At 41.2% G+C, this 26,971-nt stretch overlaps 1 protein-coding gene across 10 annotated transcripts in view; it reads left to right on the top strand.

Annotated features, from left to right (window-relative positions):
- Nucleotides 1-26,971, top strand: part of CALD1 (caldesmon 1) — a 203,496-nt gene that overhangs the window by 18,344 nt on the left and 158,181 nt on the right. For 2 of the 10 annotated variants that reach the window (XM_072964428.1, XM_072964429.1), the window contains exon 1: nt 15,248-15,466. The exons of 1 other annotated variant lie outside the window; for it this stretch is intronic. The gene's annotated coding sequence lies outside the window, so the exon portion shown is untranslated. Of the gene's footprint in view, nt 1-10,768; nt 10,873-15,247; nt 15,467-26,971 lie in introns of those variants that run through there. 7 more of the 10 variants (XM_072964432.1, XM_015249944.3, XM_072964430.1 and 4 more) reach the window with 6 other exon arrangements.

The raw sequence follows: 26,971 nt of genomic DNA, 5'->3' as shown, positions 1-26,971 counted from the left end.
AGTGTGTGTGTGTGTGTGTGTGTGTGTGAGCAATTATAAGAATGTGAGGGTGGAGAGGTTACTGATTACCACCCATTAGACTGAATGGTTAAAATGTGGAACAATTTCCAGCTACATGTGGAATTCTGACTGGCTGCTTTTTTTACTTCAAAGTATGTTTTATTTTGTGAAACAGTTTCTTATCACATTTATTTATTGTTTCTCATAGGGATGCTGGGAAGGAGTCTGCTTTTATTGCTCTTCTCATGTTGACAGTGAGAAAATAGAGTTCACATAGAGCTTGACATTCTTTTCCTGGAAAATATACTTAAAATAACCCACAAGACAGTCAGCTATCTGTCACTCAGCTCAGCACCCTCTCCTAGTCCCTTCTCTTCCAGCCAGAGGGCCTTTCACACAGATGAAACTGATGTCACATGGAAATTCCCCAAATCAAGGATTGTTTAAAAATCCCCATGGGACTCTGAATTAGACATATCCCCATGTGGCTGGAAGTACATGCACAGAAAACAGTACTTAGAAACTTGGGAAGAAGACATACAATATCCCAAATGCACAATCATCAGAAGAGAATGGGTTGCCTTCGGTGGGCAGAAGTGAAATAAGAGAATGTTGTGAAAGCAAGTTTTATTTTTGCTTCTCCCCACCCTAACCCCTTGCCCCAATCCAGTTTTCCAAAAGATATCTTATTCTGACGTTTAAGAAAAACTTTAGTGTTTTTCTCTCTGTGCACAGTAGAATTTCATCAATTTCTTTGGAATGACAAGTATCAGAAAAAGTTCTGTGGCTGCTAAAATCACTGTTCAGTAATCTATCAAGAGTCAAGATCTCATAGGAAGAAAATTTGCAGTAGATTAATTTAAAGTTAAAAACAGACAGCCAGGAGGCCTCTTGGGCTTTAATCACAGTTCTGTGCTGATAATGATAATCATTCATTGTTAAGTACCTCTTAATAGGTTACAAGGCATGTTCACATTTATTAATCAATCTGATTGTCATAACTCCTCAAGGCAGCTGTTTTACAAATGAGAAAACTAAAGCTCAGACAGCTTAAATGACTTATTAAGGTTGCTTAACTTATAATCTCTACTCTTTCTGTGTTCTAAGGGCAGGTTCTTAACCTCTCTTTGCTTCCCATAAGTAAATATAACATTTGCCAATTAACTCTGTGGGTGTATATAGGACAGAAGTGATGATAACATGGGTGGCATGGTTATTTGGAATAAAAGTGCTAAATAAATTAATATATAATAATAAGTAAATTTATTTATTTTGTAAATTATTATATTTAATGTATTAAAAATCTTCCATTATAATTATTCAAGCATTAAATATGTTAACACATAATAGATATATTAGAGTAATATATGATTATATTAAATTAATACATAAATTATAAGTAAATTAATACATTATTTATGTATAAATAAATTAATACATAATACATTGTGTATATAGATAGATATAGATAGTTATCATTATTTATGTGTTTGGCTTATTATTACTTTTGAAATATTTGCAACCAGGTCTTTGCAGATTATAAACCATATTCATAAACTATAAGGGATGGTATTTAGCAGGAACCTGGGAACACCCAAACTAGATCCCCACCATCAGGCACCCTTCTCTTTGAGTTTCTCAAGGGAAATAATGTCCAGAATCCAGTGTCGGGTGAAGTATCATTTCACCTATTAGCTGGAGACTTGGCCCTAAATCCAGGATATCTGCCAAGTGAGCTTGGCTGGAGTACAATTGAATCTACAATTGAATCTTGGATTTTATCACTCCATTGAGGAAGAAAGGCTAGTCCAAAGCCCACCAGCCAGGAAAATGAAGAGGAAGTATGTGAAGAGGGAGTAGAAGGGAGGAATGGCCATGTGCTGTCCAGAGTGGAGCCCTACCTCTCCTTCATGCTACAGTCTGGTAGAGGTAGATCATCTGGCCCCAAATAGATCTGCTCTAAGGCTTTAGCTCCTAGTGCCTAGAAGATTAGCTCGATCAGTCTCCTTGAACTTGACCAATCCCTAGCACTGGTTTTCTCTGAGGGAAGGGACGAGTGTTAGAGTGCTGGACTGGGAGTTGCTGAAAGCTCCCCTAGCTAACAGTTTCCAAAGTAAGAAGAACCCTCAAATTTGGGAATAATATCAGAAAGCTGAATTCTCTAAAATTCATTTATTCATTCCATAACATTTTGTGTTAGGCATTATACCATGTACTGTGATACAGAAATGAGTACTTGCTTGTGTGTGTGTGTGTGTGTGTGTGTGTACATAGAGAGACAGACAAGGAGACAGACTGTGAATAATCAATTTAAATGAAAACTTCCCAGAAATTATCCATTCAACAGAGTGATTAACAGATACAGAGATGGTCTTTCTCTGGAGATAATTTCTAAGAACATAGATTCATATAGCATAAAAGGAGACAGTCAATTACAAATAACACATAAAATTAAGATCTGTAACTTGGAAGAATGCTAGATAGATAGTAGGGCAGGCAAAGAGAAGCCTGGTGTTTTAGAGCTTTAGAAAGAAGAATATGCTACTATTCCTCTAATACTGTTTTAGGAGAAGTTCTCCCAGCAGTGGGGTCTTATTCTTCAGACAGAAATATTCCTAAAGAGGGGAAATTTATTAGCCACCACAGATGAAGTGAAATCATCCCTCCAAATTAGCCAGCCACCTGGGCTCTGGGTCAAAACTTTCCCTAATATCTCTCTTCTGTGTCCTGAGGTGAGCTGCCCATTGGAAAATGGTCTTGGTTCAAATGTCCATCTCAGTTTTCTGTCTCAAGATATATTGTAACTTTAAGATAGTAAGTTGGCACTCCAGTTTCTAAATCAACTCGAGTTGTACCCATTTGTCTGTTATTTTTATTATGGCTGTTACTTGCCTGCCTTCCAGAAGAATCATGAGAACCAAGTGTCCCCAAAAGTCCATACATGGATAGATCTGTTGGAGGTATGCCTGGTATTCATGGCATGTGGGAGGACCATCGTCCTTTGTTCCCCTCCCCCAGCCACCTGCACCTCTTAATTAGGGTAGCAACAACAAGACTCCAGGGTTCCTGGCCCAGACCCAGTCACACTCACTGCTCCCCAAGCACTGATATGAATTCTCAGTTTTGGTCCTGGGTTTGGATACAGTGGAACAAAAATAGCTTTTGTCAAGATGTGTTAATATTTTGTTTGTGTTTCTAATTCTGGCCCCAGAAGGCAGTGCTAGGGGGAGTGGGTATAAATAGGCATAATATATGGCCCATAATTTTAAGATCAGGCCTCTATTTTTAAAAGTCCTATGCCTTATTTACCATTATGTCACTAGGACTTAATAGACTTGACAGTGCATACCAGGCACTCAAGAAATATTTGTTCATTATTAATTAATTAACTACTAATTAAACAACTGATTAATCAGTTAGTCATTAAGTAATTAATCTAGGATGTAAACATTTAAATCAAATCAAATAATCAAGTCAGTAACGGATATATAGGAAACGGGTGGGTCTGACAGCAGGTTCTGTAGGTCTTCTGAGAAGGCTTATTTATTGAGGGCTGATATTTTAGGGATGACTTTCAGGTGGGTCTGGAGCTCAGGTAAGTGTTAAGAGGGAGAAGCAAGATGACTGAAGTGACTGAGGCAGAAGGTGCAGGATCAGAGCTGGGGAGGGAGTGGTTTGTGCGGGACTCAGAGGGAAGGCAAGAGGCAGGATGATCATGGATCACTGTAAAATGCCAAGCCAAGTTTTGACTTTACTATTTTGGTGGTAAGATGATTGAAAATTTCTGAGTGAGAGAATTCATGATGAAAGGATCAGGGCTAAATATGTATTTTTATTTTTCATATCAGAAGAGGTAGTTGTTGAAACATGAGAACAAATAAGATTTTAAAAAACCCACTAAGATAAAAATGACCTCCCCCTCGCTGGATACTCACTGTGACCCTAACTGTACAGAATTTTTATGACAATATAGCCCCACTGTGTTGCGCTTCTGTCAGACCATGTGTCTGCCAGCAAAAGGCAAACCTCTTTATGGGAAGGGGCAGTACAGTGTCTTATCACACTGTCATCATATTCCCAAGACTGAGAAAAGTTTCAGTACAGGGAAGGTACTTCATAAATGTTTGCCCCATGAATAAATAAATAACCATTTAGCTCACAAAGCAACTTCACAACCTTTTCTCTCATTTAATTCTTATATCTGCCCTGTGGAGGAGGAGTTCTTATTCTCTAAGAGAGAGATCAGGCCTGGGCACAGGGGCTGTCCACACTGAGGGAAAAGAAAGACAAAGTGGGAACAGGCCAGAGAGGTAAGACCACAGGCGGGTCACCAGTGGCAGGAACTACGGGAGTCCAAGAGAGCCAGGTGGGCTCGGGGCCTCGGGGAGGCAGTGGGGTTCAGCTCCTCGGGAGTGACAGAGAGGACCGCTCAGAAGTAGGAGGGGCTGCAGTCAGAATGTCCAGGGGCCGAGAAGAAGGGAGGTCATGGAAGAAGAGTGGCTGGGGGGGAGACTGCATCATAAATGAATCATTTGGAGTACTTGAACACTGAAAGGAAAGAGAGGAGTGAATCTAAAAGAAACAAGACACAGTCGAAGGTGTTTTTCCCCCGAGCCTTAGAAGTGTGTGTAGACAGAGGGCACTGAGGGCAAGAGAGAGCAAGAGGTGAGACGTGGCTGAAAGGCTCACAAGTTGCAAAGACATCTGAGGTCTCACATACGTTCTTTCCAGGACACGATGTGATTAACCTGCAGCATAGCTTGATCGGTGGTTAGGTGCATCCCTGTTGCATAGTTAGTTTGCTTCCTCCAAACAGCCATCTTTCCCCATATATTACCAGACTCAACTATCTTTCTGAAAATATGTTTTCTCTTTTTTTAGGATCTTAAAAATAGTCTGCCCCCTAAGAGGAATCACAGCCTCTCAGATGACATTTTGCCAGGCCAAAGCTACAGAACCTCACCCAAAATAGATCAAATATTTTAAATGTTTTCTTATTTGCACCCCTCACAAGTATGCCTGCAATGCAAAGCCAATTATGAGATTGGTTTTTTTTTTTTTTTTTCCTGAAATGTCAGAAGATATGTTTTCTGGTTGGGAGGAGACACCAGGTCTCAACACATGGTGTTGGTTGGATTTCAGACAGCCTTCCTTAAGCCTGGGACAGGAAGAGGAGGTACACACAGCTGAGTAAACATGCTGGTAAACATAAGGGTCTGTCTTAGCACTTGTCACCTGAAAGTCCACCTTGTGCACATGCCTGAGCTTCCCAATTAGAAAGGCAGTTCTTTAAAGGCAGGTGCAGTGTTTTTACAAGATTATAAAAGGCACAGAGCCTACCACTAAGCCTTGCAGGTAATAGATGTTCAGAGGTTGGTTGAATGAATGAATGAATGAACAAAAACTACCTAAGAAAAATCCAGTTACAGCTCCGAGTGACATGAGGAATTTCCTGTGGCTTGAACCATTTTGCTTTCTCTGACGATAGCACAAATCCAACAGAAACGACTGAGGAAGAGTGGAAGCCACAGTGCCATCAGTTACCCTCCCTCGCTCAAGAAATAGACACAAATTTCTTGCGCGGAGACTAAGGGAATCGGCCAGTCCTGTTGGGTAGAAGTGGGGAAAGATAACATTTGTCTCAGATGCTCCTTCATCCATCCACACTGGGTCTTCTCTGATCATGCTCTGTTTTCACTTTGTCAGACCATCACCCTTACCCAGCCAGCCATGCCCTTCCTCCACTTGGTGCCCTGTGAGGCCAGCCCCGCTTTCTTCCTTCTGTGCCCCACCAGTGCAGGCTCTCACTTCAACCACACCCTATTCATAAAACACTTTAAGACAGGCTGTAGCTTAAGATGTTAGCCCATTAAGAGTAACATTGCTTCTGTGGTGTCAAAGCCTTACTACAAACATGTGATTTCACATTCAGGGCAAGTCCCCTCTCCTGTGAGTCAGGCTGGCCCTAAGTGAAGTGCTCTGCTTGTCTGAGGACAAAGAAGGGCAATGGCCTTTCCCAGTGTCCCATTGGTGACCAGATAATAGTGCCATGGGGAGAGAATTCTCACCTGTACATCATTTTCTTTAAAAAAAAATCTTAAGGATAATACAGAACCTGGGTACATGCTCTGTATAATTATCAAATGTAATAATTTTGTCATAATTGCTTCAGATCTTCTTTTATACATTGCAATAAATTTCAAGTTCCTTGATTTATGGCCAGTACTATTCTCTCTCCCTTCTTATGGGCAACCACTATGTGGAATTCCGTGTGGTTCTAGTCTACTGTTGCATGTATCTATAAGTAACTCATATGAATGGAATCATTTCAATTGCAACTTGCTTTTTCCCCCTCACACAGTTGGTTTTTGAGATCCAAGTACACCTAGTTCATTCATTTTAGCTGCTGTATAGTATTCCATTATATATATAGTTTATACAGCCTCTCCCCAATGGATTGCTGTTGGGATTTTTGCCAGTAGTGCTGCTATTACAGACAATATTTACATTCTCCTTGCTAAAGAATGTGAGTTTCCCAAGAGCATATACCTAAAAATGGGACTGCTGGAGAAGGAATTAACACGCTAAACGTCACTAGATGTTGCCAGATCACTCTACAAAGTGAATTTCTTGTATTTTCTTTTCTTTCTTATAAACATGCTTTCTTATAAAAAATATGTATACATTATCAACAACATTTAGTTTTTCAAGATTAAGTGCCTTTTTCTTGTCAACGTTTTATCTTGCGTTTTCCTGATTACTAATGAGGTTGAGCATCATGTTTGGCCTTTGCATTTTTTCTTCTGTGAATTGTTACCTCCTGTTTCCATTTTTCATTGGGTTGCTCTCCCTGTGTCTCTGTCTCTGTCTCTCTCTCGCTCCCTCCCACACCCGCCTCAACTGATTTACAGGCATTCTTTGATATTCTAGATTCTAATCCTTTGCTTTATACATGGCACATCTTCTCTTGGCTTGTCTTTTTACTTTGTATAGGGTGACTATGTTGAACAAGTTTTTACATCTTGAAGTAGCCAAATTTTCTTTAGTTTAACTAAATTTCTTTAGTCTAATTCTATATATATATATTAGTTAGCTTTTTTCTTGATAAAAAATGCTCCCAGATCTCAGTGGCTTACAACAACAAGCACTAATTTCTTGTTCCTTTCACACAGGCCTGGGTCAGTAGCAGTAGCAGCTTGGCTGGTCCTGGCCGGGCTCACTGGCCCAACACAGCTCTTCCTGTCTCCTCAGTCACGATCTGGGGTATATTGGATTCCTGTGCTGCTGTAACAAATTACCACAAACTGGGTGGCTGAAAACAACAGAAATTTATTCTTGCACAGTTCTGGAGGCCAGGAGCCCAAAATCAAGGTGTTGACAGGGTTGCTGGCCTTTTCTGGAGGCTCTGAGGGAGAAATCTGTTCCATGCCTCTCTGCTTGCTTCTGGCAGTCACTGGCAGTCCTTAGTCTTCCTCGGCTTGTAGACGTTTCATTCCAGTCTCTGCCTCTGCCTTCACATTCCCTTCTCCTGTGTGCCTCATGGGTCTCAAATCTCCCCCTGCCTTTTTCTTAAAAGGACACTTGTCAATGGACGTAGGGCCCACCTGGATAATCCAGTATGATCTCATCTTGAGATCCTTACTGTAATTACACCTGCAAAGACCCCATTGCCAAATAAGGTCACATGTACAGGGTTCGGATGAGTGTATCTTTGGTAGGGGGGACACCATTCAGCCCATTCCACGGGGCCTGTTATTATCACGGCAAAAGGCAGACACTCAAGGTAACAGCAAAACATATGATGCTTCTTAAAGCCTCCACTTGGGATGGGAACATCATGACTTCCAGCCACATCCCGTGATTCACAGTCAGTCCCTGGTCGAGTCCTCCTACCGAGAGTGCTGCAAAAACACAAGGCAAAGCATGTGAGCATTTACTCCCATTTGAAGAGGAAGTGAATAGTTGGCTACAACAACCCAATCTATCATAAACTGTGTTATTTTTGAAGTCAAATAATACATGTGGCTTTTAACAAAAAGCAGTGATCATCCACACCGCCCACTCCTGTAACTGAGCTTCCTCCTGAGCAATGGCTCTCATTGACCCCTTCTCAGTCTCCTTTCCTGAGCTCTAAATGCAGTGTCATTGTTGGTTCCCACACCTCTCTACTTCACTGTTTGTGTCATTTTTTCAGGTAAGTTATTCGTGGTCTAAAATACCATCTAGAAACAGATGACTCTCAAGGTTGTATCTCAAGCCTCATCATCTCCCCTAAACACTAGATTTGCATATCCCACTACCTATCTGTACTTCCACTTGGATGCCTCTTGTCATCTTAATATGCCTAAAACGGTCCGCTGTGATTCCCACCCCTCCTTGAAATCTACACCTCCCTCAGTGGTCATCATTTCATTAAATAACACTAGCCTTCCCTACGTCATTCAGACCATGAAAGCAGACATCCTTGATTCCTCTCTTTTTCTCACATGCCTCATCCAAACCATCAGTGACGTATCCAAAACTCAGTGCTTTCTCAGTCCCCCGACCACAGCTGACCAAGCCCAAGGGAGCACCTCTCGCCTACGAGGAGGCAACAGCTCCCTCCTGCCTCTGCCCTTGCATTCTTGCTGCCTGTTCTGCACAGGGCAGCCAGAGTGATTTTTTTTTTCTCTCTCTGCTTAACGTCTTCCAGTGACTTTCCATCTGACTTAGAACAAAACCCAAAGTCCTTACAGTAGCTATAAGGCTCAGGATGATCTGATCTACCACTGACTCGGAAACTTTTGTCACTCCTTTGGTATGCACCTGCTGTGCCTGCTGCATGTATTCTCCCTGCTGCCTCCTTCATTTTATCACCTCTCTCCTGAAAAACCTTCAAAGACAACTTCCTGACTTCCTCTCTTGCTCTGTACTTTCTTACCTTTTCTTTGTAGCACTTTCCACTCTGACATTATATATTTATTTATTAGTTAAGATGTTTATCTGTCTCCCTCCTTCAAAATGTATTTTGTTCACAATAAACGCCCAGAACAGGCCCTGGCATGTGGGTGACACACAGTAAATATTTGTTCAGTGAATGAATGAACTATTTGGGGGGCGGATTGGTATTTACTTCCATATTTCTAATAATATACTAATTCTTCCATTTATTAAAATCTCCATAGCAGACATTTATTATTGATTTCCTGCTAAACAAAATGAGGAGTTAGCTCTCTTATCTACCATCATCCTACTGACATGTTCTTGCTCATTAGCCTCTGAAACTAATTACATCATCGTTTTGGTGAAATCAATATGCAATGTTTACCTTATTATGACTGTCAGTTTTTCTCGCAGCTGAACTATGTAATGTATGATGACCACTTTTCCTTTCTCATACAAACATTTTATTTTTCCTGAAATTATAATGACTTCAGTCTTAAATTTACCATTTTCTATGTACCTATCATAAATGCTTTCCCCAAGAACATACCGGATAATCTGTCTACTTCACTTCTTCTTAAAACATCCTTCCTGGAGTCCCCTGCTCCAGCCTCTACTGATTGGTTTCTTGACCAGCTGTTGTCCTGGAATTTTCTTTCACCATCTTTACGGGACCACCTTCACCTCTGTTGTGGGTTTGCATCCTCAATTTTCTGATCCTCGTCTTCTGGTTTCTATTTCCAACCTCAATTTTTTTCCCTCTTTGGATGGAGCATGTAAGTTCAAGTTAACCATATAACCTTGATAACTTCAGAATGAAAAATGGTTTATTTGTTGTACTGGATGCCCAGTGGGCCCTTTGAATCTGGTAACTTGTGTCCTCCGGTTTTTGGAAATGTTAATGTATTGTTTCTTTGATAATTTCCTTCCCACAATTTTCTGGAACATTTAGGTGTTGGATATTTGATTGGTTATCTAATGTTCTTGTCTTTTCATTCCTCTTTTCCACCTTGTCTTTTTCTTCTAATTTCATGGAAGATTTTTCTCAACTTTATCCTCCATTTCTTGAGTTTTATAAATATGTGTCATAGTATTTTTCATTTACAGTGGTTCTTTCCTGTTCTCTGCAGATACCTTTTTACAGCATATTTCTCTTGTTTCGTGGCTACAATATCTTCTCTTATCTCTCTTGAGAATAGTAATTACAGTTTCATTCAAGTTATATAGCAATTATAGTTTTCTTGAAGTTTTCTTCCATTTCTCACCCTGCCTCTTTTCCCTCTCAGTGTCTTTTTTCTGTTGTTCTAATCTCTCTTTCAGAGCCTTTCCTCAGCTTGATGTTCATATTTAACAGTGCTGAACAGCAGAATGGAAGTTCCTGTGCATGAGTTCACAAAAGGGCTTGGGCAATAAGCCAGGTATTTCAGGGGTCCCCTAAATGTTGTGCCCTGATATCTTTATCCTGTGGGCATGCCAGTTTCCCTGGAGTGGAATCCCCCAGTTTCCTTTCTGTGGAGCACAAATGGGACTGTGAATGTCCTGGAGCCCTGCAGAGTGAGGGGTGGGGTCCAGTGACCACTGAGTCTCATTTAAAAGTCTGCTTTCAGCACATGGCCTCTTCTCTGCCCACTGCTCTGCCTGCCGTTCTGAGACCAGCACTTCTCTTCAGAAAATAAACTTCTAGTTTCAGTCTGGTTGAGAGAGGGTGTGTGCATTTGGGTGTGGGGCGGGGCAGGGAGGGGATTGTATGGACTTCTAACGGTTCCTTACTCAGTTTTTTCAACCAAACGTATTTTCTTCTCCATCCCTCCACCCCTATCGAGATTCCCGGGGAGAGGGGGGTGGGTGTTCCAAATCCTGAATTTTTCCTGGTTCTGAGGCTTGAATCTGCTTCTTTCTTGTCTGCTGGCCTTCCACTCCACAGGGCCAGGGTTCAGTGTCTCAGCTCTGGTAAGTCAATTACCAACCTTCCGTCCACTTTCCATATTTCAGAATTTGGCTGACAACAGACTGTGTTGACTCCTTTCCAGTACTCTTTGCCTTGTAGGATTTATTTATGATTTTTAATTTCTTTACTATCATTTTGATGAGGTTTGGGGAAGAAGCAGAAATAAATGAGGCTTGTGCACTTGATCTGCCGAGTTTAATCATATCCAGAAAATTTTCAGTCTTTTCATTTGTACTTTCTGTTTTTTATGATTTAATATTCCTGCCATACTCTATCTTATAACTGTTCACTTACAGTTTTTCCTAATTATTTTCAAGTTTTGTTTTTCATGTGGTCAAGTTTTTTTTTTTGGTGTGGGTGGGAATTCTGAATCTGATTTTAATTGTTTTCACATAATTGATCGTAACTTTACCATGAATAGAATTAGAATCACCCTATAAGTATCTTAGAACTTTTCTTAGATCTTCACTTTTCCATATGACTTTTAGGATTATTTTGTCAAGTTCTACAAAATATATTATTTAGGAATTTTAGTTGGAAAAATAAATACATTAGGTTAAATTTGACGAGAATTTACATCTCTATAATTTTGAGGCTTGCTGTTTATAAAAGTGTTATATTTCATCATTTAGACAGAACTTTTATGGCCTTAAATCCAGTTTTGTAACTTACTTGCACGTAGTTTGTTACATTTATTCCCAGGTCATTGTACACGTTTGTTATTAATATGGATAGCGTATTTTTCCATTATATTTTAAAATTGGAGATGGCTGGCTACCGGAGCTCTGGAGTTTTGCAGACTGAACTTGATTCCAATAATCTTGCTAAACTCTTTTATTAGTTCTAATATATTTGTTGACTCTCTTGAAATTTCTACATAGATAATCATAATATAGCAAATAAAGACATTTGTTTTTCTTTCTAATTCCAATAGCTCTTATTTTTTTTTCTATTTCTGTGTTTTGGTTAGGCCTTCTAGCCCATTTTTTAATTTTAGAAGAGACAGTCATTTTTGTCTTTCCATTGATTGTAACTGGAATACTTCTTAACATTTCATCATTAAGCGTGATGTTTGCTGTATATTTCTGGTAAATGTCATCTCATTATGTTTATATTCTATTGCTAGCTTTGCAAGAGTTTGTTTCCTAAAAGTGATTACTAATTTTACCAAATACTATTTTTTGACTATATCTGTTGACATAATCGTTCTCTCTTATTTTTTCTACTTTAAAAAAAAAACTTTTAAACTGCTAGTAGTGTATACTATATCAATAGGCTTTCAGATTTTGAGCATCACTGCATTGGCTCTATCTTTTTTTTGCAGTGTTAGGTTCAATATGCTAATTTTTTCATCTAGGTTCATAAGTACATTTAGTCTATTTTTTTTCTTTTTTAAAACTGTTTTTGTTGTCTAGTTTTGGTATCAACATTCTATCAGTCTGATTTTATTATTTTGTAAACTTAAGTCTCTGGACATACTTCATCTGAGTAAAAGAAGGTGTATGTATGGCGGGGTATGGAGGTTCTGCTGCCTTTTAAATGTTCAAAATATCTGTTCAGTTCAATAAAGCAGATATTTTAAGCTGGAAGAATTTATTTCTCATGGAACTCAATGAAGTGATTTTGATTTTAAATGAAAAAAGTATGGCCTGCTTTTACTTCTCCCAAATTGACACACAAGCAAAATAAAATTGTTTACTACTGATCTACACAAATGCAAATACTCAATTGGAAAAAATACAGCAAATCATCCAGATGTTTCCAAATGTCTCTTTAGATTTGCTATGGTTTGACTGGGTAGATAAATCCTCTACTAGACAAGCTGTTCTTTATGTGGGATGCTCCAAGTGGGAAATACATTCCACAGAAATTTCCTACTTAAATCCTATATTTTCAGTGATGTTTAGAAATGACTTCTGGAAAAAGTGAATTCTATTAAAGTAAAATTTCCCATGGCACAGAGTGGCAATATATATCTCCTTTCTCTCTTCTTATTCCCTTTCCTTTCTTTTTTACTCCTTATTTTAAAAAAGAATAAAGACAATGAAAAAAAAAGAATTTTTCTATATCATGGTGTATATTGCATGAAATTTATTAAGTTCTTCTAACACTATGGTTCCTCCACAAAGAGCGTATTTTCAAATATACAAAATAGGCTCAGTGGTCGCTCATCTACCAAACTGTGTATTCAGAATTTATCTAGGGAAACATATGTCTCTTTTCTAAAGACATAAGCCAAAAATATTTAGCTATTTATCTCCTAAAAACCATGCAAAATGTATGTCCTTTCCATGTTTCCTGCTGATAATATTTTCCGCATTTGTGGTGCAACTTTTCTTTCCTCTGGAAAGCTGGTACTTATTTTATTCCTAGATGGCAAATTATGCTCTGATGCTGTTCAATCAAAGGGCATTACTCATACAAGCAGGGAGAGTGCTACTTAGGATATAATCAGCAGTGGCCATGCAAAGCAGCACATTAAAACAGACTTCATTGAGTTACTGTCCATACAGCCTAGAGGTCATGACACCAAACATCTCTGGATACAGGTCGTATCTTCACATAGATGTCACCGATTAAGTTGTTCTCAGAACTCCTTGATGTGATGTCTGCCCTGCAATGTCTTCAAGCTCAGCAGTTTATCAGACTATGCAGTATTCATTCTATCTTTACAATCAGCATCCAGCAGCCCAACTGGTTGTGTTCCCAAAGTTTATTTCCAAATCATTTATTTGGAATCAGAACACATCTTCCCATAGGAACAATTTTATAAACAGTGGTGTTCCACAAATGCCCAGTTGAGCCACAGTGTACTTGAAATGCAGCATTGACTGTCCTATTCCCACCAGCCATTATTTATTCTGCTTCCCTGGGAAAGTGCATTCTGAGTTCTAACTTGGGATGCTTGAAGCTCACCTCTCCCTCTGCCTGGCAGCCTTTGCTGGTGCTTTTTTTAGGCTGTGCTGCAGTAGCAGTTGGAAAGAGGGGACAGGGTAGCCTTCCCAAGAAAGAGATGAGCATAGGGTTGATACAGATGCCTCTGGGTAACTTGTTAAACTGTTGAAGGGCTGAGGAAGGAAGCCACCCATGTGGATCAATCACTTCTGAATGAGGCATAAAGGGCAGGGACTTTTTCCTAAGGAGAGATCATTTCGAAGTCGGATCTTCATAAATAGGGAAAGGTTTATACGGCAAATCTAAGATTTTTGAAGACCAAGCTTCTGGACTTACAATTAGCCAGGGAAAATATTTTAACTCCTCTAGGTCAGTGATGAAACAGTCTCCACACACATAGCAATAAGGAGGCAGAAACCTGGCACCTAGCCCCAGTCCTGACAAATAGGTTGTGCTCATAATCGGTTGTTGTTGAATTAAGTACTGATGGACTAATTAAGTGAATTCTATACTGAGACGTCCAAGACCACAAATTTTGCACTCATGAGCTAATTAACTTCGTTTTAATTCCGCACCTCCTAATTCTGACCACACATCCTACCAAGGAATAGTTGGTTGGAGTACTTTCAAGAAGTCACTAGAACATTAGTGTCTTCTCTGTGGGCATATACATCCATCAACACCAGCTTCAAAGCACAGGCTGGGTCCCTTCATGCCCTCTCTGTTGTGCACAATTTCTAGCAATATTTCTGTGGCCAAATCTGAGGAAACAAAGGGGAAGGGGAGAGAAAGTGATGTGGAAAACCAATGAGGATAGGCAAGCCCATAGGACCCTGCCTGCCTAGCTGAGTTTCTGGCAGCGTGCTTATTCTGGCAAACATTACCTACTAAAAAAGACCTAAACTTTTTTTGTCAGTTGTTTTTATAACACATGCAGACATACTTTAGGGGGTTGCTCCTCTTTCAGGTTAGAATTTAGTCTGTGCACCAGACCTGGGTCCGAGCCATTTCGGGCTTTAAAATTACATACACAATTTAATTTCATTTTGTATGTACAATTACTTTTGTATGTAAAACTACTTTTAAAAGAAATACTCTACCAAGGCTCCCTCAATTAAAAGCCTTCCCCACCCCCACCCCAACAAACTTATGGACTGTTAATTTTAAATTTCATGGACCGTGCTTTCTTTTTAAAGTTCCATTTGTGTTCTACAAGACAGCCTCCTTCTCCAAGATTAACATTTCTTATGATTGTTCCTGACAATGGATTCACTTCCAGAGGCCCTGCTAAGGATAACCAAAAAAGGGCATGTAGCTGGCTGGTTTTGGCAGCCTGCACGCAGTTTCAGAGCTTTTTAGGTCTTGGTTTTTCTGATGAGTGATTTCCTGAGCATGCCTAGGGAATGACAGGCATCTCCACAGGCAGGCTGCATCCACCTCGGCTGGGGTGTCGTCATTGGCTGCCTATTAGAAAAACTACAGGACAATGCATACCACCAATGCCGACAGTAAACATAGGGGATGTGTGTTCACTTAGCATGGACTTCTGGGAGGGGCTAAGGAAGGGCGGTCTGGAGTTTTATTGAATAGAGCAGTGTGTATTAGGCTGCCTGCCTGCCTGCCCTCTTGCTGTGCGCCTGCTTAAAGAAATCAGTCCTTCCTTTCCGACTTAGTCCTGGGAAAGAAGTTTCAGCCTGCGAGGTAAGGCACAGGGGGCTTTCTTTTAATCTCTTCCAGAGAGTGTGGGGACTTTCTCCGGGTTTCAGTCAACATTCCTGGCCAAGGTAGCTGGAGATGCAAAATTGTAAAAGCCAACAAACCACGCAAATTCTCAGAGCCAGACTGGGCTTTGCTGCCCTGCAGATGTTCCCGGAAGACAAACAGGATGAGATTTCAAGATTTGCTTTAGAGTTGGGATGAGAGGAGAGATCATATGGAGACTTACATTCAGGGACCACCGGCAACTTTGATAAGATAGCCTTTTGTTTAGGGACTATGCCTGATAGCCAAAGGCCAGTGCCCATAGCCTGTCGGCTCACACCAGCAGTCTCTCCTGCATCTTTTAATACCAGAGATTTAAAGAAGTTTTGCTTTAGAAAGAACAGTAACTTTTTAGGTTGATGAGGAGCCAAAAAGTGATGATTTTTAACCAAAGGCATCTGTATTTTATTTTGCTATCAGTGTTTAAGACTAGACTTTTAATGCTGCAAGGAAATAAGGTCAGAGGTAGAAAAAGCATTGGCATTTAGCACCGGCTGGGTTAATGTAACTGATCTGATACTTGCTGAGACAGAAGATGCTTCCCATGGTCTGTTTCCTATAAAGCCTAATAACGAGAAAATGCATGTGCTAGTGGGTGTGTTTTTAGAAATCTCATTTAACATCCGACCAAACTATTTCTTAAGAAATCTTACTTTCTGTTTGAGAGTGTGCCCGAGTGTGAATTTGAAAAGGTGTAGGTTGCAAGTGTGTTCTAGAAAGGGAGGAAACAGGCTCTTATTTCAAGAGAGTCAGACATATTTGGGCATCTTAAGCAGTAGTACAGTGCAGCTAGTTGGTAGTAGCCTGAAATTCCTTTTAGAAAGAACTAATTGTAGAGGGTTGGGGGATTTTAGTGCTGTGGCAATACGTGGTCAAAAAAAAAAAAAGAAAAACCGATGCGAACAAAGTGCTTGGTATTCATGGATCCCTTCTGTTAACGGTGCTATGCAGATGGACTTGTAAACTGAAATAGTAAAATCCTTCTCATGTGTTTGGCAAAACCAGACATGAATGGCTAGAGCTTAAGTGAAGACTAGGTAGTATGTGGCAAGGAGGGCAAATCTGACCATTTTTTAATAAACCTGGATATTAAAGTTTTCCAGCCCCAAATGACTGACTTGATTTGATTTGATTCCATGGAGGGAGGTGGTTTTGTGTTGAGATTCATTAAATAATCTTTTCTCTTTGCGTTTAGAAGTTTGGGGATAATTTTTTTTGAGAATGCCTCCCTTTCCTTCTAGAAGTGATATATGAGAACAGAATTCCCTGTGAATTTCTTTTCCTGGAACAGTTCTGAGTAAGTGTGAAAGAAAGGCTGCAGGCGAAAGCTATAGTTTGATTATTGTCCTTCCCTCGAAGAGATCAAGTTCCAAACTATTTTCACAGTGTTTTTAATGTCAATCAAAATATAGAGAGCAATTTCTTTTTTCAACTGTTCTCTAAACCATGTAGGGAATGCAGTTTGGAAGGAAATCTATAATCTTGGGATTTGAGGATAAATTCCATTTGGAAACCAGCATCTCCAAATCCCTGAAAGTTCAAACTTTGCTACCACCACTCTCTCCTATCCTCCTCATGTACTCCCCATCCCAACTCAACAACCACAAAAACACATTTTTTCGAAATAATGCTTGAAGTGTTCTCTATGCAGTGATGGAGCCAGGGTATTTGCTGTTTTACTTTATGTAGGACTTCAGGCTGCTCTTTATGCTGTTTTCCTCCTGTTGAATATTAGCTAGAAGACATCTCCCCAAATATGGAGGTAAATGGAGCACAATGAAACCACAGTGCAAGAATTTTCATTTTACTGAAATCATTTAATAAAGAGAAATACAATGGCAAAAGTCTGGAATAAAAAAGTCGCTAATAAAAAGGTGATCTCAGCACACACAAGGAATGTACAATGAATTGATCCATAGGTAACAAGCTGGGTTGTTTCAATGCCAGTAGAATAGGCAATTTAAATAATTCAGATCAAAAGCTTGCTTTAAATAAATACACAATTCTTACATTAAACTTAAGAGAAGGTTCCAACTGAAGTTTAAAGGATTTAAATGAGTTACATTTAAGTATGCCCTGGACGTGGGGCCATTAGCAATTCTGATTGGCTCCTGTGACTGGCCTGAGGATCTGTTCTGGGGCAGATGGTATAGGTTGGTCTTGTGTCCAGCCGTGGAAAGTTCCAGAGTTCAGCCTTTGTATTCTCTGTTCTGATGAGTAAAATGTTCCTTAGTAGGCCTTTTCTTAAAAACACATGTAGTTGTCCCCATTTGTCATTTGCATGGTAGGATGGTTACTAGTTAGTCATTCTTTAGCCAGACAAAAAAGTGACTTAGAGATGGGCATGAAAGGGGATTAATGCGTTCCCCATCTGCCTGCAGCCTGTCACATGTCCCAGAACTGTGGTAGGGTGAGGCCGCCAAGGAAGGGGGCACGGGGAAAATGCTGATGAAGTGGTATGCAAATAGCATGGTAGGACTAAGGAGGAGGTTAGAAAGATGCTGCCAAAGAATTTTCAGACTTTAAAAAGGAGTTTTCTGGGTAAATTCTCTCAGAGCCCAAAAATAGAATCATTTGCTCCTACTGAAAGTCCTTTATCAAATCAACCCAAGTTTGTTATTGGAGAGATGCCTGTAGATTCTGAGTAGCTGGGTAATTTAAAGAGGTAATTTAAACTTGTGGCTCAGGCTTCGCTCATGAGCACCACCATGAGAGCGCGGTCCCAGGACTGGTTCCCCTGTTTAAAAAGCCCAGACCTTTGAGGGAAGTCATCAGCATTTTGACCTCACCTGTGCAATGGGCATTCGTATGCTTGTCCTGCCGCCAGTAGTGGTTAAGATGTCTAAATGACATGGAGCTGTTTGCCCCCTCTTCTCTGTGGGCTTTGTACTCCAAACTGCCTGCAATTTGAGTCCTCTGGACATTATGCTCATCTTGGCTGGTGTCTCCACTTCTTACTTGTTTCCCCTAATTATCAACTCCTTCTTTCCTCATATCTGAAGACCCTTGAGCGATACCTTCTGGGTCCTAGTTCTTTCTAAAAGCCTGAACCTGAGTTTAAGGAATGCTGGTTCACCCCGATGTTGTCTAAATTTTGGCTTTGGTGATCAGAGACCAGGCGGACACAGACATCGAGAGGCAGAATAAGATGGATCGTCAGTGGTGTAAGGCCATACCCAGGAACCAGGAAATCTGAAGATCCAGTTGAGTAGAAGACCAATGACAAGGTGCTGACAACAGAAAGGCTTTAGTAAATGAGGCAGCTTCTCTGCCTCCAGCCAAAAGCATGGAACGAATCCCAGCATGTCAAGCCTGGGCCTTGTAAGGAGGGTGAGGTAATCAGGAGCACCTGGCTGTGGTTCCTGTTGGTATTGAGACCAGACTGCTCCACGGATCTGGCCTCTCATCTCTGTTTGCCTCAGTTGTTAGTGCCTCCAGCTGACTCTCCGGTAACTGACCGTGGGTGGCATCTCGAACTTCCCTACCGTCAGTCCTCCACCTCCACGGCTCCTCTAGCTCCTCCATCCCCCGGCCAAACAGGGGCTCTCCTGATCCTACGCGGACAGTTTGCAATGGCCTGGCTAGGATTAGGCACAGAGGACAGCAGAAGGGTCAAGCCCAGATACATTCAAGACAGGAGGAAGCCTCTTCTCATCTTTAGGCAGAGGGAGAAGGTGAGAGCAGACAGAGGCGATGGTAGAGCGATTTCCACTGTGCCTCTCACCTCCAAGTCACAGTTGGCTGGTGGTGGTGAGTGTTATGAGCAGAGGGGAGAAGGAAAGGGTGACAGTGGGTTGTGAGGAAGAGGGGACACGGCTGCCCTGTCAGCAGTTTTTCCCTGTGCTGTTGTTGTCATCGTCATGCGTGTCTTTGAGAATCTGATAAAAACTCCAAACCCTCAATTCCTTTGCAAACCCACTTCTCTGACGGACCTGTGAGAAACCCCTCGAACTGGGGGAGGTTGGGGGTGAGGAATGAGGTGCAGTCTTGGTTCCCACTGGAGACAAGGGTGAACAGGATCAGAATGTGAGTGGAGGTGTCCCTTCTGGGAAGGAAGAGAGGATGGAGCAAATACACGGACATATAGAAGGAGGTTACCTCATATGGCCTCCACTTCAAAGAAAAGGAGACCATCTCTAGAGAAGCAACTTAGGGGCTGGAGAATTCAAGAATGGCTGCTGCTAAGTGTATGCTGAGCGAGTACTGCGAGCTTAGTAGAAGGGTTGCTGAATAGTTGAGGAAAAATAAATACGGGGGAATATTTGAAGTGAAGAGGGTATTCTTTGTGAGCATTCATTTTTGTACATGGCTTTTCTTTAAAAAAATATTATGTATCAATGATGGATAACATGAAGATAAATTACTTTTTAATCATTTCCTGAGGCGTCTAGCGTTGTTTTGTGAACATGCGGATGAAAGCACTTGGCTGTAAGGAAGTCATCTCACTTGAACAGGGGCATGCTAAGTAGGAGTATGTAATTACTTCTTTTTACACCCACATGTAACGTTCCCTCCAGCTTGTCTCAAGCTGGGGCACTGGGCAGATTGCACCTGTATGTTAAAGAGAGGCAGGACCAGGGCCAAGGGTCCCTGAGGGGCCTAAGGGCCAGAAGCAGCAAGGACATTTAGTTCCACTGGGGTCTGGAGGGTCTAAACTAGAATGAATATAAAGTACACCAGTGAACTAACATGTGAATTACAGCAGCGTGAGTGAAAAGGAAACAGCAAAAATCTGAAGTCAGACAGAGGTTAAAAACCAAGAGCTTGCTTAGCAAGGCAGTACACAGATAGGTATGGTGACATATGTGAGAGCTCTTGGTGCAGTGCGCAGAACAAATAGACCCTTATGTTAATAAGGTTCAGTAGCTCAAGGAAAGGGACAGTATTATATGATACGTGTGGAATAAAAAAGGAAAGGAATCACAAGGAAATCCAAGAGCAGAAGCCAAGATAGGACCAGAGTCCAAAGAGGACAGGGTTGGAATCAAGGTGGGCCAGAGCATCTCAGCAGAGGTCTGTGTGCCGCCATTAATGTAATTCAGCTGCAGCACATGTGGCTGCTTCTTTTTGTTGTTCTGCAGACTGGAAAATTCCTTCTGTGCTTCCTGTTTAAATTCTGAGAGAGGAAATCTGATTGGTTCAGCTAATAACTACTGTCCCTGGCAAATGTGTTTGTGGAGGGAACATCAAGGGTTACTGGCATGCCTATGGATGAATTACCAGGGGCCTGGCAGCAGTAGTCACCCTGGGGGTAAAAAGAGCCCAGTGGGCAGTTTTAGTTAGAAGAGAATGTTAGGCATGGGAAGCAAATGAGCTGAAATGTCCAACAGCTGTCAATGAGTATCATTTGGATTTTGATGTGACTGAATTCCTAGAGAGGCAAACACCGACTGTCAGGGTCACATAGTCCCTGATGGCCACTTTGGCATGGCCCGATGAACCAGTCTTGAAGGAGGCTGGCCTGGAAGCTTGCACAACTGATAACTGAAAAGATAAGAATTATCCATTTTAGAAAGATTCTAAAGAAAAACACTTGAGTATTTTCATTTGAGTCATAGATGTGATTATGCGCCCCCCCCAAAATGAAGGCAGTCTTTAAAATCCAATAAATAATGATTTAATAATTTTAATAAATCAAAACTACTATATCCTCAAAGTAAGTCACCATACTTAAGTTTAATGCATACAAGTTAGCATAGTCAATCAATGGATGTTTCAGTTCTCGGCAATGTTTGCAGTGTAATCTTTTGATCAATGAATCCCTGCCTCCACGTCTATCAAGGGAGTGAGAAAAGAACCTGCTTTGTTCTGGGCTGTTTCTCAGGGACGTATTGATAAAATATACATCCAGGGGTGAGCTTCAAAGGCCAGAGGGGATCGAGAGAACAGAATATGAGGAATAGATAAAGAATCTGGAGCTTTTTGCCCCAAAGAAAAGGAAGTGTAGCAGCCACGTGGATCTTTCAAATATTTGGAGAACGTTTATGTAGAAAGAGGAGAAGGCATTTGTGTTTCTCAAGACAGCAGAACTGAAATATAAGATTCATAGATTTTTTTTTTTTTAAGCTGGGTAGGGCCTTAGGAGTCATTTAGCCCAGGGAGTGCAAGTAATTTTTCATCTGTTTGCCAGTTCCAAACAATTGGTAGTGACCATCTGGAACACTGTGTTGAGAAGGATTCTGAGGCTGAGTCTTAACTCCCTGTAGGCAAAAAATGCTGTCATTGATAGTGATGTCTGTTGTGGAAGAAAAGGGCCAATGCTACTCAAGTACCATGTATTTCACATGATTGATGTAGCCCCTAGGTTCCTAACCTCTGTACCTTGGATCCCTGGGAGGCCACAAAGTTATTGCAAGAGGGAGACAAGTCCATATGTGCAGCAAATGATTTTGACAAAGTGAGTAAATAATCTTATATAGTATTGCTACTATTTTTCTAATGATATAGATGCAAGAGAGAATGTTCCATTTTAATAGTTCATGAACTCAGATTATACAGCACAGCTTGATTTGCCTATAATCCAGGAGATCTTAGTGAGTGTCTTAATTAGAATCAACTGTAGGGTTTTCTGAAAACATATATCCCTGAGGCCCATCCATAGAGATTCTGATCCAGTAGGCCTAGAATGGAGTCCAGTTTGTGAAACTCCCTGATGATTCTGCTGAAACAGCCTGGCTCTGAAATAGTTCCGTACATCTATGCTTAAAATAATTTATAATAGATGTATAAAGTCACTTATTCTTCAGAAGTCTAGTTGATTGGTTTTGAATAAGTACTTTCTAAAAGTTACAGCTGTGTATTCCAAATAATCAGTTTTGCTGAAGAGTCTGTCCAGAAGCACTGGAATATTTATCTGAACATCCCTCCAGCTTCCCATACTCTTTTGGTTTGGGCACAAAGCTATCAACCCCACAAGGTCAAGCTTTCTGATGAGATTTCCAGTGTTTGCTTTTGTAAAGCATTGAAAATGTGGCAAGAATAAAATTTCTCATGGTATTTCCACTTCCTGTTCCAGCCACCATTACTAAGTGAAATGTAGGCTTTGGGGGAAGGGTGAATGGAGGAAAAATTGTCTCTTTAAGAATTTCTGTCCTTAGGATGTTTTGACGATTGGTTACTTTAGACATTTAACTTACCAAGAAAAACAGAAAATGTTTTTCTCTGTTCTCCAGTTTGCGGTAAGGAATGTACAAATCCTGAGTGGAAGGAGGGGGGAGCTTCCTCCACCCTCACCCTCCACCTCCTCTGAGGCTGCAGCCATCACAGCCTCTGGCTTGGTTGCTTCCCTGGGTGGCCCTTTCAGAAGCATGTAAGCCCGAAGAGGCAAGAGGCCTGGGTTCATGGAGAGGGGGAATAACTTGCTTTTGCAGGACAGAAAATCCATCTCTACGGTCTTCCGTTACTCGACAGTCACGAGTTATAAGTTACATCCTCTGTATTGTACAGAAGAATCTACCCTATTCAGAACACCCAGAACATAAATTATATTCACTAAGGATTGTAGAGCTAAAAGTATCTCTGCATGAGACCTGGTCCAATGAGAATGCCAGAATTGTTACTATATTTGTACCGGTGCTCTTTGGTTTACACAGCAGTGCTTCCACTGTGTACATGACAGCAAAGCTGGCTGGAAAAAGCAGCTAAAAAGGAATTAGATTAGGACCCATGTCTGCACAATGACACCACGATGAGTCAGAATCCTTTTACTCTGGAACTGTCTCCCTTCTCCATGCACCCTAAACAGTGGTGTGGTGGAGCCAGCTTATACTAGCTCCCAAAAACCAACTGATAACATTTTCAAGATTTTGAGAACTAGTTGTTACATATAGTCATCATTTCCAACTAAATTATATAAACTTACAGTTAATTAAATTATATTTAAAACTAAGATGATAAAGACTCAAAACTCATCCCTTCCTAATTATTTTACTATGTCTTGCTATTAGCTATGCTCTCAAGGTTAGTTACATATTTGTATCTATGCAATGGAAATATTACTGAGTGCTGTGTAACTGAATTTCTCCCAGTTCTTCGTTCATTGATGCCATGTTGGGAGCTGAAAATCAACCATGATGGAAGTATTTACACCACAGACATTAGCAAATGCTATAAATCTGACTCCCCTCCTCTGCCGACCCTTCCAAGCTTGTTATCAAACATTTACTGGCACACCACTGATTCTAAAGTATTGAGTTGGTAAAATTAGCTGCTACACAGAAGAGCCAATCAGGATACCTCTTGTTTACTTGCATGCATATTCATAATGTATGCTAATAACTGCCTGTTTATTTGTTTATGCATCTGTTATTTCCTGTGCTCCTAGAACATAAGCACCATGAAAACAGAGACCTAATCTGGATTTTTCAGGTGCTGTAACTTGAGCCTAAAAAAAGAGCCTTGTCCCATGTAGAGTAGGTGCTTAATATGTGAATTAAATGAGTAGAGGTATAAATGTCCATAATTTCTTGATAAATAGCTGAAGCCAATACTCATGTTTGAAATAATTGATTCCTCTCTCTAAATTGTATCAGTACTGAGTGCTTACAACAGTGCCTGACACAGGCTACATAGGAAATCAAGTAAATAATCTTTATAACAATCAGGTTGACCGATGAGGAAACTGAGTTACAATCAGGTTAAGTAACACATCTAAGGTCACACAGCTAGTAAGTGGCAGAGCCAGGATTCCAACCTGGACAGCCTGGCCCCATAGTCCACACACTGAACCACCCCACCATGCTGCCTATTGCTAACTGCTCTATTTGATTCTGTGTGTGGCTCTAGCAGTGTGACCTATTTGAGAACACACTTTGGAATCCAGAAGACTTGAGTTTGAATCTCAGATTTACCATTTTCTAGCTTGTTTCTCCACCTATAAAAAGGGGATAATTATTCATCCATTTTGTAGTTGTCATAAGGACTAAAATTAATATCTCTAAACTGCTTTGCACATGATAGGCACTAACGTACAAATCGTCAGCTGTCAGCTGTGGCTTCCTGTGGGACTATGGGTAGGCTTGGGCTCCAGTTAGTCCCCATGCCTTTAGCCACACACTCCCCAAATTGTCTCTCCACGGCCATCATGCAGACAGAGTAAGAGGAGTCAACTTCTTTCATGTCAGCTTCTCCAGGAAGTACAGCTAGGACCAACAGATACAGTTACAGGAACCCCTGTTTCATACTCACTTTCCAACCAGATCTGTCTGGCCCTGGAGCTTGGACAGCCCTGCTCTGCAGAGGCAGACAACCTCCACCACCCCTTCAACCACAGAGTTTCCTCCCCACCCTTGTCATTGCATCTGTGCCGCCTTTAACATTCTAAATAATCTTCAGCTAGTTTGGCTAAAGGGTTTTATTATTCCTGAGGCTGGGCTGTCTTGTATGTGTTTAGGGTTTTAGACCTGGAATGAGAGAGGGCAAGAAGGCGGGAGAAGAGAAGACAGGGGAGAGAATGACAGAGGGGAGAAAAAGTACTGAACCTGGGAGGGAGAGCAAATCGAGACAGAGTGATTGATAGCCATCCTGAGCCCTGTAGGTTAAAGGTGGTCCAGAAGGTAAGCTGACTCATTCAGCTACCCTGCTGGCATACTTGCTATGTGGCAGGCATTGTCCTAGCTGAAGATATAACTACCTCAGGGCTGTGAAGTAAATGAAATAATTTGCCCAAAGCCATACGACTGGCAAATGGCAGAGCTAGATTCAGCGCCGCTCCCTGACTCCAACCCTCTCCATCTCCCTACAGCTGCCTGTTCTGTGTCTTTCCTCAGGAAAGCAATGGAAACCAGAGCAGGAGGTTTCCATAACCAATCATTATAATTTGTCAGAGAGCCGCACTGCAGTTCAAATAGACAAGCACATTGTCTTTCCCTGCCATATAAGGAAGAGGACTAAACACCATTGCTTTCACTACTGACTCAAAAGGTTATGCAAGTGAGAGTTTGACAGGATGGGGAATCTAGGCCCACAGCAGTTTAAAAAAAAAGAGGGAGAGGAAGAAAAGAAACTTGCAGAAATATTTTTGTGTTTTCTTTTTCTGGTACCAGAGCTCATTTAACAAGCAGGTTATACCCTTTTCTGTGTCTCAAGGGGAGATATTCTGGAATTATGAACTGAAGGGTTAAACTCTTTGTCCGAATACAACAAGCTGTTTCGGTGTTTGATCATGGCAAATTTAGATATTCCAAAGGCTAAGACAGAGCTGATTCTGTGAGGATCAGGTGGGAAGTCCTCGGCTTCAGTGACTGACTAAGGAAGTTAGAGTCTGTTTGCCTAGCCAGCCGTTCTCAGTGTGTTTATTAATAAGGCTCCACAATGTAGGTTTGATCTTCCTGCCCCAAACTCAGATATCTGTATGATCACCCTTTGCCTTAACAATCACAGTTACAATCATAGATTTCAGTCCACAGTTCCTATAATCAGCAACATGGGGGGAAAATCTGAGGCAAGAGCAGTTGAAACTTTTTCTCAGTCCCATCTTGGCAGAGGGAGCACCTACTCTCAGATAACTCAAAGAAACATTACTTAGTCTTCTCAGGGAAATGAAAAAACTGTAAGAAGTCTGGTCAGCCTCTCCTAACTCCCATCTCTGACCAGACTGCATCTGGGGTATTGGTTTGCCAAGGCTGCTGTAACGAGTATCACAAACGAAGGGCTTAAACAATAGAAAACTCTTGTCTCTCAGTCCTGGGAGCTGGAAGTCCAACCTCCAGGTGTCAGCAGGGCTGGTCCCTTCTGAGGGCTGTAAGGGAAGGATCTGTTTCAGGCCTCTCCCCTTGTCTTGTGGTTGGCTGTCTTCATGTTCACGAGCATTCTCTCTGTATGCATGTCTGCATCCAAATTTCTTCTTATAAAGATACCAGTCACATGGACTAGGGCTCACCCTGATGACCTCACTGTAACTTACTACTTCTGTAAAGACCCTGTCTCCAAAAAGGTCATATTCTGAGGGGCTGGAGGGTTAGGACTTCAACATAAGAATTTTGAGAGAGATGTGATTCAACCCATAATATGCCCCAATTCAAAATAGTGGTAGAAATCTCTAAGACACATTTCCTGAAATCCTAGGTGCCAAAGACCCTCTTGCTGGTAGAATTCCATCTTCCCTCTGGGTATAGGGAATGCTTAGCTAGAAATCGCTTGGCCTTTTGAACTTGCCCTTGACGTTTACTTTCTGCCTTTCGCAATGCAAAATCCTGATCCAGGAAAAAGTCAAAAGAGGTCTCTGGAATGACTCACTGAAATGCAGCTTCACATACGGTGGCCTATCTATGGAAGCCTGTGAAACCACAGTGGTAGACAGTCTGGTATGCGGCCATCAGAAGTGGGGGAGGGGCTTACTGGGAAGCTTGGTGGAGGCAGCCTGCAAGACTGAGAGACAGAGCCCCTGGAGGAGGTGAGCAGCGTTGGAGCAGCAGACTGGGAGGCAACAACAGATGGGACTCTATG

The sequence above is a fragment of the Vicugna pacos genome, chromosome 7 (assembly GCF_048564905.1).
Source record: "Vicugna pacos chromosome 7, VicPac4, whole genome shotgun sequence".
In the NCBI taxonomy this organism is placed as follows: Eukaryota; Metazoa; Chordata; class Mammalia; order Artiodactyla; family Camelidae; genus Vicugna; species Vicugna pacos.
This window is presented reverse-complemented; position numbering and strand designations above follow the sequence as displayed.